Here is a 15635-nt window from a genome sequence, read left to right as displayed (position 1 = left end):
TAACTTCCTGCATAATGGAGAGGTGGGAAGATGGAATCCCGATCTTCTCACTGGAGCCTTTTATACTTCTAAACCTGCAGGAAGGAAACTGTTTTGTCATCAGAAGGTGTATTGATGCCCAGTTATACAAAGAAAAAGGCAGCCTAATTCTCTGTCTCAGTTTTTGCAGCAGCTTTGAACAGTCCAGTCCTCAGCTGACAACTTGTTACCGTGCAGTAGTTGTGACCTAGTTTACAGAAGGATCTAGGAAATAATCTATGTGGAGGGAACTGTTACTGCTTTACCAAGGAAGAATAGGCAGTTGTTTTAACTAGCAACATTTCTGTGCCTGGGTTTTCATCCTCACTTCCTTGGAAATTAGTTTGTCCATCTCTACATACGTGCACTTGCTTCTCTGTGTGTGTGTGTGTGTTGCTCTTACCTGCCTACCCTTCATGGTGCTCCTTATGTCCTGGTAAGAGAACAAAACAAAGTGAAATTTCATTTGATTTGCTGAATTTGTATTCATAGCAGTTTCCAATTCATTTTGTTGATTATGCTTTTGGGCATTTTCATGACTGGAAAGAGGTGAGCAGAGAGCTAAAACATTTTCGGATGCTCCAATTCATTTACCATGGAAGTTGCTTACAACACATTTCAAATACACATTTGTAAGTAATGCTTGTTTGCTGTATTTCCTATAAATGTCACATTCTTTATCACTGATATTATTGAAACAGGGTATCTGATCATAATGCTGCTGCCTCATTCAACGGTCCTGTCCTGGGTTCAGCAGTAGCAGTCATTTTTCCCCTTCTTGGTAGCTGGTGCAGTGCAGTGTTTTGACTTTCAGCTTGGGAACAGAGCTGATGATGTTTTGGTTTGGCCAAGGACTTTGTGAGCCTCATGCTCTGCCAGGGAGGAGGGGAAGCCAGGAGGAAGCAGAGACAGGACACCTGACCCAAACTGACCAAAGAGGTATTCCATACCACAGCACGTCATGCCCAGGATGTAACTGGGAGTTAGCCGGAAGGGCTGGGAGACTGCAGGGTTGGAGGAGGTATGAGAGCTTGGTCGGGCTGGGGGGGCGAGTTATCGGTCGGCTGGTGGTGAGATGATGTATTCTCTTCCCTTGTTATTTCCTTTATCATTATTATCATTGGTGGTAGCAGTAGTGATCTGTGTTATACCTTAGTTACTAAACTGTTCTTATCTCAACCCGTGGGAGTTGCATTCTTTCCGATTCTCCTCTCCGTCCCTCCGAGAGCAGGGGGAGGGCAAGAAAAGGGGGGGAAGTGAGCGAACGAATTACCTGACTGGGTTTAAACCACGACAGGTCCTTTCTGTTTACTGGAAAACCAAAATGTATACTCTGCTGTTTGCAGTGAAAATGTTTTATTTTTGAGGTCAGGGGCATTTTTTAATCACGTTCCTCACAGATGACTGTATCACTTCTTTTTGTGTAAAGATATTGTGGAGTGGAGACAAGCAAGTGGAGGGATAGTGGTCCTACATTTAATTTTGTGAAAAATGTGAGGAACTAAGCAGAGAGAATGCTCCCTTGTGGAAAGAAAGGCCTTGAATTCAGTTATTTACTTATTTATTTTTAATGAAAATGACATTAGCATGAAAGTTAGCACAAGACACTGATATTTTGAACTGACGTTCTTTTGGGTCTTCTCCTTTTTTGTGAAACAGAGAGGAGAATTAGGAAAAATCTTCCCATCTGGGCTTTCTCTTGTAATCTTACATGAACATAAATAGTTCTGTTTCCCTGATTTTTTAACAGTATTTTTTAATTGAGTTCTCATTCATATTTACATTACTTCACACTTATTTCCTCTTATATGAGCTATAATTACTCCTCCATTTTCAAAGAATATTACTTTGAGTTGCTGAATGCCACTGGTTGACATTTATCAAAACGTCTTCTTTTCATTACTTCAATGAGAGTTAACAATTGCTAAAAACCTGACAAGAATCTTTAATGTCTAAATTGTATATTTGTTCTAAGGCATGTTGAATATGCCAACAGCACAACAAAAAGAGATTTAAAATATCAATTGATCATTGAAATGAGAGAGGGGGCAATATATCCACTGTTTGCCTGCCATTGCTGTGGGGTATGTGGTATTAGATAGAGGATATGCATTTATCAGTTGTGTCATTCTTTGAACAAGCAGTTATTGCAGAAACAACTATCCATCTTTATACATAACTTTAGTTAATTAAATGTTTTGTGGTACCTGCTGGCTTTAGGACATTGAGTAGCTGGTGAGTCATAGTTATCTAATTTCACTGTTATTTTCTAAACGCAATTCTGTCTTACTTTGCTGTATGTATTGAACACAGTGTCTGGGCCCCTTTACTGAGTCCATGTGATTCTCTCCATATTCAGCAACCTTGCTTTTCTTTTTCTTTTGGGAACTTCTAAGAGTGACAGGTTATGCAATTACTAGTTGCAAGTCCAAAGACTAATACCTGCTTACTTCACTCTTAAAAGTTCTGGATTTTCTTCATAGCTGTCCACGTTGTCTCCAGTCCTTTAAATTCATCTTTGTTACTAGTAACTTATTTCAATGAAAGTGCTTTTTAGCAAGTTGCCTGTTGGCAAAATGCTCATGTTGCAGATTTTTGACCAGAGCTGCTCTCAAAGAACTTTGTGAAGTTCTGACTAAGAAAGAACCACAGGCAGCATGTTCTCCCACTTTTGTGATCTTCTCTATCATTACTTAGCTGGGTAGGTGGATAGCTGTGCCCTGGCAGTTTGTCTCCTCTGGCTTGGTCCTGGAAATCTCTGACCATGTCTGTGGCCCAGTAGGCAGAACAGGTTATCTGGCAGCATGCCCAGCAAATGCTATATGTAGTACAGGTTGTGTAGAGGTGGCATACTCTTACTTAAGTCAGAGTTACTATGTAGGTAGGATTTGTTTTACCTGCATCTCCTACTTTGTTAAGTATTCTGGAACATACTAGTTTCTTTTAGCAAAATAATTCCAGCTCACAGATATACACATTTATTGAAGAGGTGATTTTAGTAATTTTAAATGAAATTTCATTAATCAAAACTCTTTTCTCCTCTCCAGCTACCTATATTTGGATTTTGGGTTGTTTTTTTTTTTTTTTGCTGTTGTTGCTTTTTTCTTGGCAGCCTAAAGCATCACAAGGGTCTTATTGTTCAGGATTTTGAAGAGCCATCATTTATCTTTGTGGATACAAGTAAACGGACAATGGTGTCCCAACCATCTGTTCAAGCTGCTTGAGAACAGTCTTCTGTGCAAATGGCATGAAAGGTAATTTAACCTCAGAAGGTGCCCACAGAGCTTCAGTTCTGTTTACCTTTGTCTCTTTGCCAGTCTAAAAATAAGTCATGCTGAACAAAAAATAAAAATAAAAATAAACCCCCTCTTCCTTCCTTCCCAATTTAAAGAACAGATATTCAGAGGACCTAATTTCAGCTAATTTTACTAGCAAGGGGTTCTTTTCCTTTCTAGTATTTTTCTAAGTAGCAATGAGCTTTTCTGGGATAAATGGTAGCTGTCTTATAATTGTTGATGTAGGAGGCTGTTGGTTTTCAGAGTACAAAATAGGATATAATCATAGAATAGTACTCAGTGCTGGGTGATAGACACTTCCAGCATGTCAAATGCAATTCTGCCACAACCCTTTTGTTATTTTGCTTTGCCAGACCAAGTGTTCTAATGAGGAAAGCACCTGCGTTGGTAAGCAAGAAGTTTTTTTTCTCAGAGGGGTATTCTGTCCTGAAAATGCTGAGTGCTTTCTTTTGACTGTTCTTTTTCAAAACCTCATTTGGTAGTAGTTTTGCTCTTTGGTCCCAGTGAAACTGTTACAAGGCTTTTAAAGGCTTTCAAAATTTACTGCCAGTCAAAAAAATTGAAATAGCTGTTGTAAAATGAGTGTGTGTGTGTATATAGATATTTAAAAAGCCATGAAAGGGAAAAGGAGTTCCTTTCTAAATTTAGATAGCATATTTCAGGATAGAAAAGGACCTGACATTCATTTTACTGTCACTAGTTTTACAGGTCCTAGTGGCTATGGTGGTTAATCTCAGGACTACCAAAAGCAAACTTCAGGTGTTAGCCAAAGCTTTATCTCTGTATTCTCTTCTGCAGTCTACTGTGCTAGTTTCTTCGGTTCCTATCACTACAAATAAAGCAGTTTCTGGCTCCTTCATGCTCTCTTACTGTGAATACTCCATTCCTCCTGCTTTGTGGTCAGACAGGCTTGAGACTGTTTTCTTGCAAAGATCAGAGGTCAGATCAGATGTTGTAGTGTGTACCTGTAAGATGGTGTGGCTCTGCAGTCCTCTTGAATGCTGCTGTGGGAGAAGTAGAAAATACATTTTCGTGGTTGCTTTGTCAGATAGCTTGTTCTGAGGGCACATGGAAATAGCAGCAGCAGCAAGCTAAATATGACCATTCAAGAAATGAACTTTGATGAAAGTAACTGTGTGCGCAAGAGAAGTATGTCTGAGCTTGTTTTGTTGCTGAATTAGACACATTGTTATAGCCAACATAATAAAATGTGTTTTACTGTAATAAATACATTCTGGACATAAAAATGGTCCAAATTCTTGTGTTTAATTATGGAAGAGTGTGCAGTCTTCATGGTGGCATAACTTTTGCTCCAACTTAACAACATTAGCCTGATTTGTACCTTTCCTGGATGTTTTCACTTAGTTTGGGGTTGGTTTTTTTAAGCAGAAGGGGTGGAACATGACAGATATGAAAATGTTTTATATAGCTTTCAACGAGAAGCAATTTATAGCAACTTGAAGTTACATAACTTCTAACTCGACTTTTTTCACGGCATGATTTAGATAGATCTGGTGCTTTCACAATAATTCAAAGGAATATGCAATCAGTCAATCCATCTTATCTATTTTAAGCATTTCCAAGGCACCATCGCTGTAGTTTCTAGGTTCTAAATCTGAATACAAGTGACAGTTTGCCATAAACATGCATTTTGCAAAATATCAGAAAGGAAAATGGCAGTATTCATTTATGAAATGAAGACTTCCTCAAATAAATGTATCCCAACAGTGTTGCTCATTGTATTCCCTACACAGTATTAATTTGTGCAGGTACCTTAGGGCAAACTGCATTTGTCATAGGAAGATGATGAGTTTGTTTTTGAGCAGTAGATATGCTTCTAGGTCTGTAAGACCCCACAATTATCAGAAAGATAATGTAATATTACCTTTTTAGTAACAAATGAACAAAATTTTTCACAGAGAAATGTTTGAGGTAATCTAGGAGGGTATTTAGGAATTCATTAAATGGCTTCAGAATACTTTTAGCCAAAGGTAATTTGAGTAATGCCATAAAATAGTTTATTAAAATAATTTCATTATATTGTTCAAATGAATCGTTGCACTTTTAGTTGAGTGAATAACTGATGAACATTCATTTAAAGGAATTTAATCAAGGCATCTGCTGACTATTTTTACAATTCTTTCAGTTTTACCTGAAAAAGGTAAAATACCTCAACCTCAGCTTGCACTTCTCTGTAGTTTGGATGTTTGGGTTTTGTATCATTTCAGTTTGCAAAGAAGCCAGGGAAAATAAGGTTGACAGTATAGGTTGATAGTATGTGCTGCTTATATCATTTGAAATGTGGCAGTGTACATGAGACATCCACTTAGAATAGATAAATATGACACATGACCTGTAGAAGACCTGCAGCCTCCCTCCTGAAATGGTAGCTGGAGGCCAGGAAGGAATATTCGAGGGTATCTCTGAGGGCAGCTGAAATGGGCCTTAGGTATCTTGGTAATGGCAAATGTAAGCATCATTTTTGCATGTAGACAAAAGATGTTGGGTGTGTTAACCCAAAACTGAACTCCACTATGTGTAACTATGTCTTTATTGTATTTTCTGACAACAGCCTCACTGAGTGGGAATCATGATAAGAATTAGAGTAAGGAGAGTTATCCAGGTTTTGTCTTGTTTGCAGTCCAACATTGGAGTCTAACATTACTGTATTAGAAAGGGAAGCTTTCAAGGGTAGGCCCATGAAGATCTGTCTTCAAGCAGCTGAAACAGCTGCCACTGCAAACTTTGTGTCAGACTGATGTGCAGAGACAGGAACTCAGATTAATGGGCACAAGCAGAAACAGATTTAGACTATATATAAAGAGAAACATTTTCACTCTGAAGGACAGCCAGGTGCTGCATCAGGTTGCCCAAAGATATTGTGCTCCCTCTGTTCTCTGAGGCATTCAAGACCGAACTGGACAAAGCCCTGAGCAACCAAGTCTGATCTCACAGCTGCCCTGTTTGGGGCAGGGGTTTCGACTAGAAACTGCCTGATGTCCCTTCTTACCTAAATTTTCCTGTAATCTTAAAATAATATTATTTCAGGAAGTGAAGCCTGTATCTTCTCTGTTCAAGCCCAATTAGACAAAGACAAAAGAACTATTTCCCCTTATCTGAAGGTACAAGGACAGTAATTTTTCTTTTCTGGTGGGAACGAATATAGACACATAATCAATTGAATTAACCCTGTTGTACAATGTAAAGGTTGGAATTAAAATGGTTTGTGGAATCCTGTTGTTAGAATCAGTTTTAAAAAATCGTGAAGGCACAGAAAAAATAAAAAAAAACAGCAGAAGAATTATGGTAGGGATTTTTCTGGTTTTGTTTTTTAATATTACGCCTTTTTGCTCTGAAAAGGTGGGAATATTTTTGTAAAAAATAAATCCTACTTCTTTATAAGTGAAACAAAGCAACACACAGGAAGGAGAAAGAAAATCCAACAGTTAAACTTGCAACTAGATATTTAGCTTTCTTTGAAATTAGAAAAGCTGAAGAAATAGAAATTTCAAGTTATTCTTGTATATTTTTTCTCTTATCTCCCCATCTCAGTGGAGCAAGAACTTACCTATACATATTTAAGGAAACATTGAAATAGCTTTCCTTACCTCCCTAATTGAAGCTATACTTTATTTCTTTAATCATAAGATATGTATTACATGTAACCTGGCATATGCTGCTATCTTTGCCTATGCAAAAACAATTACTTAATTTTGAATTATGACACATTTGCATCGGATGAGAACTGCAGTATGCAAAAAAGATGCTGAACTACTTTTTGCCTTTGCCAGTAGTATAAAATAGCTGGTAAAAATGAAAAGGAAACTAGAAAATCTCAATTTCCCTGACTTGTGAGAAAAAGAAAGGATGTTTCAAAAGTACAGAAAATGGTACATAAATAGAGAACCTGTATTATAGTCACTTTTCAGCTAAAAATCGTGTTTTCAAAGAAAAAAAACAACCCAACTTTGGAAATAAATACAGTAATTATCACAGAACAATAATAAAATCAACAGTAAGTTTGATGTATTTTGTATGAATACTGTGAGTGGGCTCTGGAACACAGGAACTGTGATCTTGCTTTGTTATTTAGTATAAGCAGTTGCATAGAAAGGTATAGAAAAGTGGTTTAGAAAGCTGGCTGTGTGTTTGATTTATGATAGCTCTTACATGTACCAGAGGCCATGTACTGCTGTGCTGGTGACCTCCTTCCTAAAAAAGCCTGATGTGCAGCAAGATTAGATGGGATGCTAGAGCTTGTGGTGCTTCAAGAACAGCCACAAACAATTTAGGGTGTGCTCATAATGCCACAGTTCTTTTCCTACACTTAGAAAAAATATAATTCTAGTGAAGTATGACCAGGACAGGCATCAAATAACTAACAAAGGAACTTAGTTGCATCAAAATCTAAAATTCTGTCTACAAGAAAACTACTTTCAATCATACATACAGGAAAATACAGGACAGTTGGTATTAATGTCAGAATGAGGTTTTTTGGTGGCATTGACAATGTCCCCAAATTATTTTCATACTTACACTGTTGATGGTCTTTTAACTGCTGCACCATCACCTTATGCTAGTTTATGAGAAGCATGCCATTATAGTTCATAAACATTTGATTACAGCAGTGCTATTATAGAATCATAGAATCATAGAATAGTTAGGGTTGGAAAGGACCTTAAGATCATCTAGTTTCAACCCCCCTGCCATGGGCAGGGACACCTCCCACTAAACCATTTCACCCAAGGCTCTGTCCAGCCTGGACTTGAACACTGCCAGGGATGGAGCATTCACAACTTCCCTGGGCAGCCCATTCCAGTGCCTCACCACCCTTACAGTAAAGAACTTCTTCCTTATATCCAATCTAAACTTCCCCTGTTTAAGACTGAACCCCTTACCTCTTTTCCTATCACTATAGTCCCTAATGAAGAGTCCCTCCCCAGCATGTTTCAAGTTTTTTCCCTTTAGTAGTAAAGCAAGCTGTATGAAATTGGTGATCACTAAAATTTTATAACAAGATATATTTTATTTTGCTGCTTACATATCCGACTCCCATGTTCTTAGCAAGATTATTTTATTTTTGTTTTCTTTTTAGTTCTGTTATTTTCAGGCTACCACCTCTTAAGTTTGTTGTGATTGAATCTCGATGCTATCAAGTATGATGTCAATAGCATAAACTTGCATAAATATACACATCATTATATAGGCTCTGAAGAATGCATGCATGCATGCAGAAGACATTTCGTGTGCTTATAAATGGTTTAATAAATAAAGGAATTATTTATTGACATGTCTAGTGAGTTAGGGTAATTATTTCTGATCTTAAAAGTTTCATTATACACAATCATTAGTTCTACCTGGAGGGTTTTTTTATGTGAACATATATATATTTATATGCAGACATTTATTTATACAATAAAATTATTTCTATTTTAATTCTTCCTTTACTGCATCTTTCACCTAGTTTTATTTTCTTTCCTCTAATGCATTTTGACATTTGCTTGAAATATTCTTCAATAGAAACATTGCTGACATTCCTCAGATATTTACAAACACATTACCTTTGAATCTTATATGGTTTATCGTCATAGAAAATAACCTAGACTAGAGATTTGTATATTTAAAAAGAAATCAGTGGTAGTTTTGAGGGGTTTATTTTTTCTGTTTGTTTTTTTTCCCCCAAGGGTAGGCTAAAACTGGTTCGCTGTGGCTGTGCTTCCTAGAGAAGATACCATCCTAATGAGAGTGGTATTATGAGCGTGTATTTTGAATTCCTATTAAAAAAATTTGATTTTTGGAAATAAACAATAATTTTGTTGATACTTGCATCAAGTTTTACCAGGCAAAGTATCTTAGGTACGACATTTGCATTGTGATTTGTGTTGTGATACTGAAGGTTTGTTACGTACCTTAGCTGCACAACAGCTATTTTTGCATAACGTACCTGGAAAAGTGCTGTTAGCATTTGGCTTCTTGGTTGGAAATGGTATGGCAAAGACTGTAAGCTTGGGTTTGGGGTTTGGGATTGATTTTTTTTTTTTTTTGTGCTGTTTCAGAATTATCTTTTGCATCTCTCTAAATTATGAGCAGGAGTTTCAAGGAAAAGGGGTTAATCCTCATATAGAACAGCTTTTGAAGTAAAAAGACTATAGAGTTTCCATAGTGAAGTCTCACTGCAGGCAAATTTATCAGTCAGAAAGGGACATGGTGCTTTCATGCTTTTTTAGAAAGAAGACTCATTCTTTTTACAGTGTTTACTTGCAAAGTTGCAAGTTGAAATGGACATGAGGTCTTCCACTTCAAAATCTATTAATTTGACAGGTGTTAATTCTTGGGGAAAATATAGCTTTTTAATATGCTTTTGGCATGCCTCCATTTCTGCACTTTAAATCAAGTCATTAAATATTTCTGATGGTTCTAAATTTTTAGAGAAAATATAGGTTAGCAAAGTCACTAAATCATTTTGTCTTTAGGAGTGGTGATGTCTTGAAAAATAATAAAGTGATGAGATTTATTCTTGCTGAATGTGAAAAAAATACATTTGTAACTTGATATATCACCGCTGGAATTAATAGTACCTTTGAGTCAGTGATCAGTGCAAAATACAGTGAAATTCAAAAAGTAATTTAAGTATCGGAGAGTTAAAATTATAGTAATTCACAGTTTTAATCTTGAAGTAACATTTAGACTAAAAAAACCCCACCACATCACTAAAAGAATCATGAAAGGATAGAACATATATGTAAGTGTATGAGTGAGAGGTACAAGGGTTTCACAAAGCATTATGGCATAAATGGGTTGCTATCAATATGGTTGCAATGTTAATATGGTTGACCTTGTATAATGTCAGTATCATATAAGTTACAATATGCTAATAGGATTTAGGAAGCTTGAATTAAATTATTTAATGATTTTACCATGCTGACGGATTATTATCTGTTTCAGGAACTATATTCATTGCCAATGGAATATCTCTTTTCAAGGCAGTTTAAGTGCAGTTAAGCTTAAGTTACCAACTGAAAACTCAAAGAAACTAATCCTTCCTTATCTTCTAAAATAAGGGGTTTGACAGTCAATGTTGCAGTACATGAGTAAGAACTTAGAGATTTTTTTTCCAATGTTGTGCTTTTTTTGAGCTTAAGAGAACTTTCGTCCAAAGAACTGCAGTGTATGGCTTAATAAGGAAAGAAATGATCCATTGATAGTATTTTCTTCCTTTTTAAATTTTTTTTCCTAACAGTGCAAATATGCTACAGGACTGACTTCTCTGGGGCATCTCAAAATAACATCAGTTAGGATTTAGGTCTGATTAGGGCTGTCATTCTATGGAGTAGGCTTGAGTCATTCTTTCAGAACAGCAGTTTGCAATGGTAGGAACACCATGAACCTGGACATCAGCACTCTACTGACAAAAAATGCAGTAGAGATAAAAAAGGTGAGTCTTTCCCTTTTTCATGTTCACACATATACTGTCTCTCACAAAGTTGATTGTGAATTATGTTTGGGTTTTTTGGTGGCTTTGTGTTTGGGTTTTTTTTTTATCACCTACAACTTCTTGGTTTGGTTTTGGTGTTGTTTTTTTTTTCACGTGGGGAGAATATTTTTGCTAAAACAGAGGGGCTGCTTTTCTCAAACAAGTTGTTCTTCATTGGAAGCTACTCCTGAATGTCAACCATGTTTTAGAAAGTGAGAAAAGGAAAATTATATATCTCCTGACTTTTTTTTGGTGGGGATGAGGTTTTTTTTTTTTGGTTTGGTTTGGTTTTGATTTTGGTTTTGTTTTGGGTTTTTTTGTATGTGTGTGTTGTTTTGTTTTTTATTTTTTTTTTTTTAGTTGTGTGTGTTTTGTGTTGGGTTTTAGTTGTGTTTTTTTATCTCATATTATCATAAAAAATAACACTCTGAAGTATTTTACTTTAACATTTGCAACTAATGCTCAACATAAGTTGCAATCTGGAAATTCCAGTTTTATAGATGCATAGACTGCTAGCTATTTATTGGTGGTATGAATTCAGTTTTACAAAGTAGTCACAATAAAGTTAAGATGAACTCGTGTAGCTACTACCATTGCAGGAGAATGTGTAAGGCTCACATCTGAGGCAGAATTACATACACAATATGCAAGTGCATGAGCGCATATATACAGGTCACAATTTGTAATTAGTAAGTTAAAATAATAACAATCTAATGTTACCATGCCTCTGTTAAAGGTACTTAATAAACTATCCGAGGTTTATTTTACACACTAACTGTTCTTGCATTCAGCACCTCGTTTATAATTCCTAAATGAAGTCATCCCAGCTTCCTCAGTCACCTGTATTAATGAAACATTATGTACCTCTGTATTCAAGTATTGAAACTGAAAGGAATATAATGAGCTAATAGAAATTGAAAGGAGATTACAGCTCTGTGTTATGTTCAGTAGTAGTTAAATAGATTTTTTCTTCCTTTATATTCATTTATTGCAAATAACCTCTCTTTTGAGACTGACCTCTGTTGGAAGCTTTACCTTGTTTAACAAATGAGTGTCATCAGAGCTGCTTTAATTATATAAGCTCTCTTCATAGCGAAATGAATTTGAACCTTGATTGTGCTTTGGGAATAGAGCTCCAACCTTTTTGAAACACACTGGTGGTTTCTGGGAGAAAGGCTTGCCTAACCATGCTAAAATCATTGAGGTACAAAAAACTTGAAGACTAGAAGGCAAACTGAAATTTGATAGTTTGGTTTCCCAAGAGTCACATGGGAACTCTTGTGGACCGGCAGGCTCAGAGGAAATCATTTTTGTTTGTTGAAATATGTTGAGATTCATACTTCCATCCAAAATATGTCACTTAAAGAAAAAAACTTTCTAGTTAAATGTCTTTTGACCAAAACTTACCAAGTCATTGAAATATTCTGAGCAGTTCTATTCCAGATTCAATAAGTACCTAAATTTTGTTGACAAACCTTTCTTTTGCCTGTAAGTCTGTCTCTAATGTTTACTTGATTGGATGAAGTTGTATGTGTTTTATGAGGCATTAAATATTTTTCAGAAATGAAGATGACTCAGAGCTGCGAGCAGTTTGCAGTCTATTTACAGTTGTGATATATTATTAAAAATTCTGATACTGTAATGTAACTTAATAAAATTCTTACAATTTTATGTAATTTTAAAAATGTTTGGACAGTTTACAATAAAACCCCAGAGTAATACTGGAGGGCTCACCTGCATGGTTTACAGTAGCTGAGGTCTTGAATTTAGATGAGCACATCACCTCCGAAAATTTATATCCTGGGATTTTAACGTATTAATGAATGGAACAGCTATGGACAATACTTGGTAAATTATCCCTACTGTTAAAAATGTCTTCCTTTTATTTGAAAGGTGAATTTGTTTGATCTTGGCTGCTAAGAACTCTTACTATTAAATTTCTATTATTCTGTGGCACCATAAACTGTGAACAGTTTATCCTTTTTATTCTGAGCAAGCTTTTGGTATCAAGCATAGTTGTTGATCAGCTGCTCATTCTTAGGATTCTTTGCTTCTCCTGGTTTTCAGCATCTCTGTGGCTTTGCGACAGTAAGGTGGGAAGGGAGTTTGGGGGAGGAAAAAGGACATTTCCTTGGAATGCAATAGAATTATGAAAATCACATGAGGAAAATAACAAGATGTGAATTGTAATCCTTGTAAATAACTCAGTCCTTGTTGCAATGCATGATGATGGGAAATAATTTTATTTTTTCCTGGTGACTAGATATTTTACTCTTCAGAGGAAATATGAATATCAAAAGTGGCTATTACCATCTTTTCAGTTCAGCAGATAGAATTAGGACCATGAACTAATATAATGCGGATGCCTTGAACTATGCAAAGTTGAGGCTGAATGCTTTATTATTTGTATCTGTGAGGTAGCTGAAAATTGTACTTTAAGAATCACACTTTCTGGTAGCTCATGAAAACATTAGTTCCATAAAAAATGCATAATGTATAGTGCACATACATAATTTCCAAGGAATTATTATGTGACATATAAAATTCTTTTTTTAAATAATTTAAACTAAGTGATTTTCTACTCCACTGGATACGCTTCTACTGCCTGTAGCGCTGTCTTTGAGCAAGTAATGCAGTGGGAAAGCAGTGAGCATAAATGACAAGATAAAGAGAACATACGTAAAATAAAAATCTGTACTACCTCTGTATTTTTGGGAGTATTCAGATTTATTCCTGCATGCCACTAAAATTCCAGCTCAGGAGTCTGAAGCTGAGTTTTGGTGTTAATATTAATTATTATTAGGGTACCTCAGATCTTTCTTGATAATGTGCCTGCTTATAATTCCTCCTCACTAGGTTAGAGTGCCTTAATGCTCTTGACAGATTGCACAGTTCTAGAAAGCTGAATTGCATTTGAGCATCTGTTGCAGATAATCCCAGATTATTTCTACATGTTTTCCTAGCTTTAAGAATATTGTAATGTAACACTCACTAGAAATTAGTAATGCTAAGCAAATTAATCTCACAGAAGAAAAAGCACCGAAAGAAAAATGTAAAAAATACAAAATGCCCAGGTAGATCGTAACAGCATTAATCAATCCTACAGAATTAGTAGGGGAAGTTCTTACTTATGTCTAACAAAATTACAGTCTTCTGAGCCTATACAGTTGCATTTCATATACTCAGCCTGTTCTTAACAGTAAAGAGTTATAGGCTTGTGTGAAGACTGATTTCCTTTTGTATTTACAGGAGTAACAGGGTGCAAAATAGCCACATGAAATGGGAAACTTAGGCAGTTTGTCATTAAAGAGAAAATGACTGCTGCGTTGAAGTCATTGTCTACATGGGCCAGAAATAATTTCATATTTCTTGTCTGACTGAGTCTGTAGAAGAGCATTTTAAAGGCCAGAATCATAAGTATTTATTCAGTTCTCCAGTTCTGCCAACCTTCCTGTAAAGCTGGCAGTTTCCAAATAAGCCTTATCTAAATTAAACGCATGATAATATCTTCCCATGTGAACTGTAGGGGAATTTGGAGAAATACAAAGTCTTTAGGACTAAAACCTCCATCTTTCTTTTCCCCAGATCTCTTCACGTGTCAAATGTACACAACAGCTGCCTTAATATTCATGCAAAACTGCATGCTTCTCTGCTATTGAAATCTTTATGCTGATTCAGCATCTTCCTGGCATATGGAGAATGTGAAGCTCTATGGAAATTAGAAGAGTATTACATATGAAGACTCTTCCAGATCAGCTTTTTTTTTTTTTTTTTTTTTTAAGCCTTAAACTTTTGAGTGGACAGTGTAATGATGGATATAAGCCAATATAGTGATTCTGTGACTCTGAGCTGCCAAACATCAGCCAAATCCCATGTGACACCCTAGAGAAGCATGAGGGCCTGTCTCTGCTCTTCCTGTGGGTACTTGGTCATTTGGCACAGTGTACAAGTTCCCAGATATGATTCACTAGCTCCAGGAGCTCAGGAGGGAGGAGAACAGGGGCTGTTTCATTGTCCCTGGTTTATGTTGTTCTTTTATTTTCTCCTGGCCAGAGTCATTCTGAGTTATTGGATAATTCAATTAAGGGAGGGGTAGAACAGCATAGAGCAGCCTTAGTGAGAAGAAGGCAGTCTCTGTAGGCTGGGGTGTAAAAAGAGGCGTAAAATACTTTCTCCGTTAATGAAACAGAGCAACCTAGGCCACTCCAGTTTCCTGAGCAAATGCTTCCTGAGTATTAAAAGTTCCTATTTATCTGCTAATGGATAAATCAAATTATGCAGAAACATGAATACCACAGGAACTGCACAGTGTGCCCCCACAGTACATGCATAGTCTATTACAATGTGTTATTTGCATACTTTATACTATTGCTTTTAATTGGGTCTTTTGGGAAGATGAAGTAAAATATAGGCTGCCTTTTGCTACCATTGTTTGTATACATAGAAGAATAAAATTTGAGCAGGTTTTCAAAAAGAAAAGGAAGTTATGTTGACAGCCATTTGTAGTATTTTGTGTATTCTTTGGCCTTAATCAAAGACAGCTGACTTGCTGAGTGTAAAGTCAACATGAGCTGCATCAGTAGCTGATGTTCTTACTAGTTGCCACTCATATGTGGTTGTGAGTAAGGCAAGTAAAATCTGATAATTTATCATTCTGAGACTAGTGATTATTTTTTTCACTGATAAAAATACTTCTGAGACTGTAAAGGAATCTGCAGTGGCACAAAAATCTTCATATCCTTTAACTTGAAGATAAAGCTGCACAGCAACTTCAGAGAATGTGGTTGTTTTTTACTTTTTCCACCTTTACCACCTTGGGGTGTGATATCAAGGATAGCTGAGAGCTC

At 36.2% G+C, this 15635-nt stretch overlaps 1 protein-coding gene across 4 annotated transcripts in view; it reads left to right on the top strand.

Annotated features, from left to right (window-relative positions):
* Positions 1 to 15635, top strand: part of DLGAP1 (DLG associated protein 1) — a 406126-nt gene that overhangs the window by 68079 nt on the left and 322412 nt on the right. Inside the window, exons 2-3 of one of the 4 annotated variants that reach the window (XM_062632910.1) lie at positions 3131 to 3272; positions 3668 to 3701. The exons of 2 other annotated variants lie outside the window; for them this stretch is intronic. The gene's annotated coding sequence lies outside the window, so the exon portion shown is untranslated. The remainder of the gene's footprint in view (positions 1 to 3130; positions 3273 to 3667; positions 3702 to 15635) is intronic. One more of the 4 variants, XM_062632911.1, reaches the window with a different exon arrangement.

This window comes from Pezoporus occidentalis, unplaced genomic scaffold (genome assembly GCF_034315485.1).
Source record: "Pezoporus occidentalis ecotype Australia unplaced genomic scaffold, CSIRO_AGI_Poc_V1 ctg4, whole genome shotgun sequence".
NCBI lineage: Eukaryota > Metazoa > Chordata > Aves > Psittaciformes > Psittacidae > Pezoporus > Pezoporus occidentalis.
This window is presented reverse-complemented; position numbering and strand designations above follow the sequence as displayed.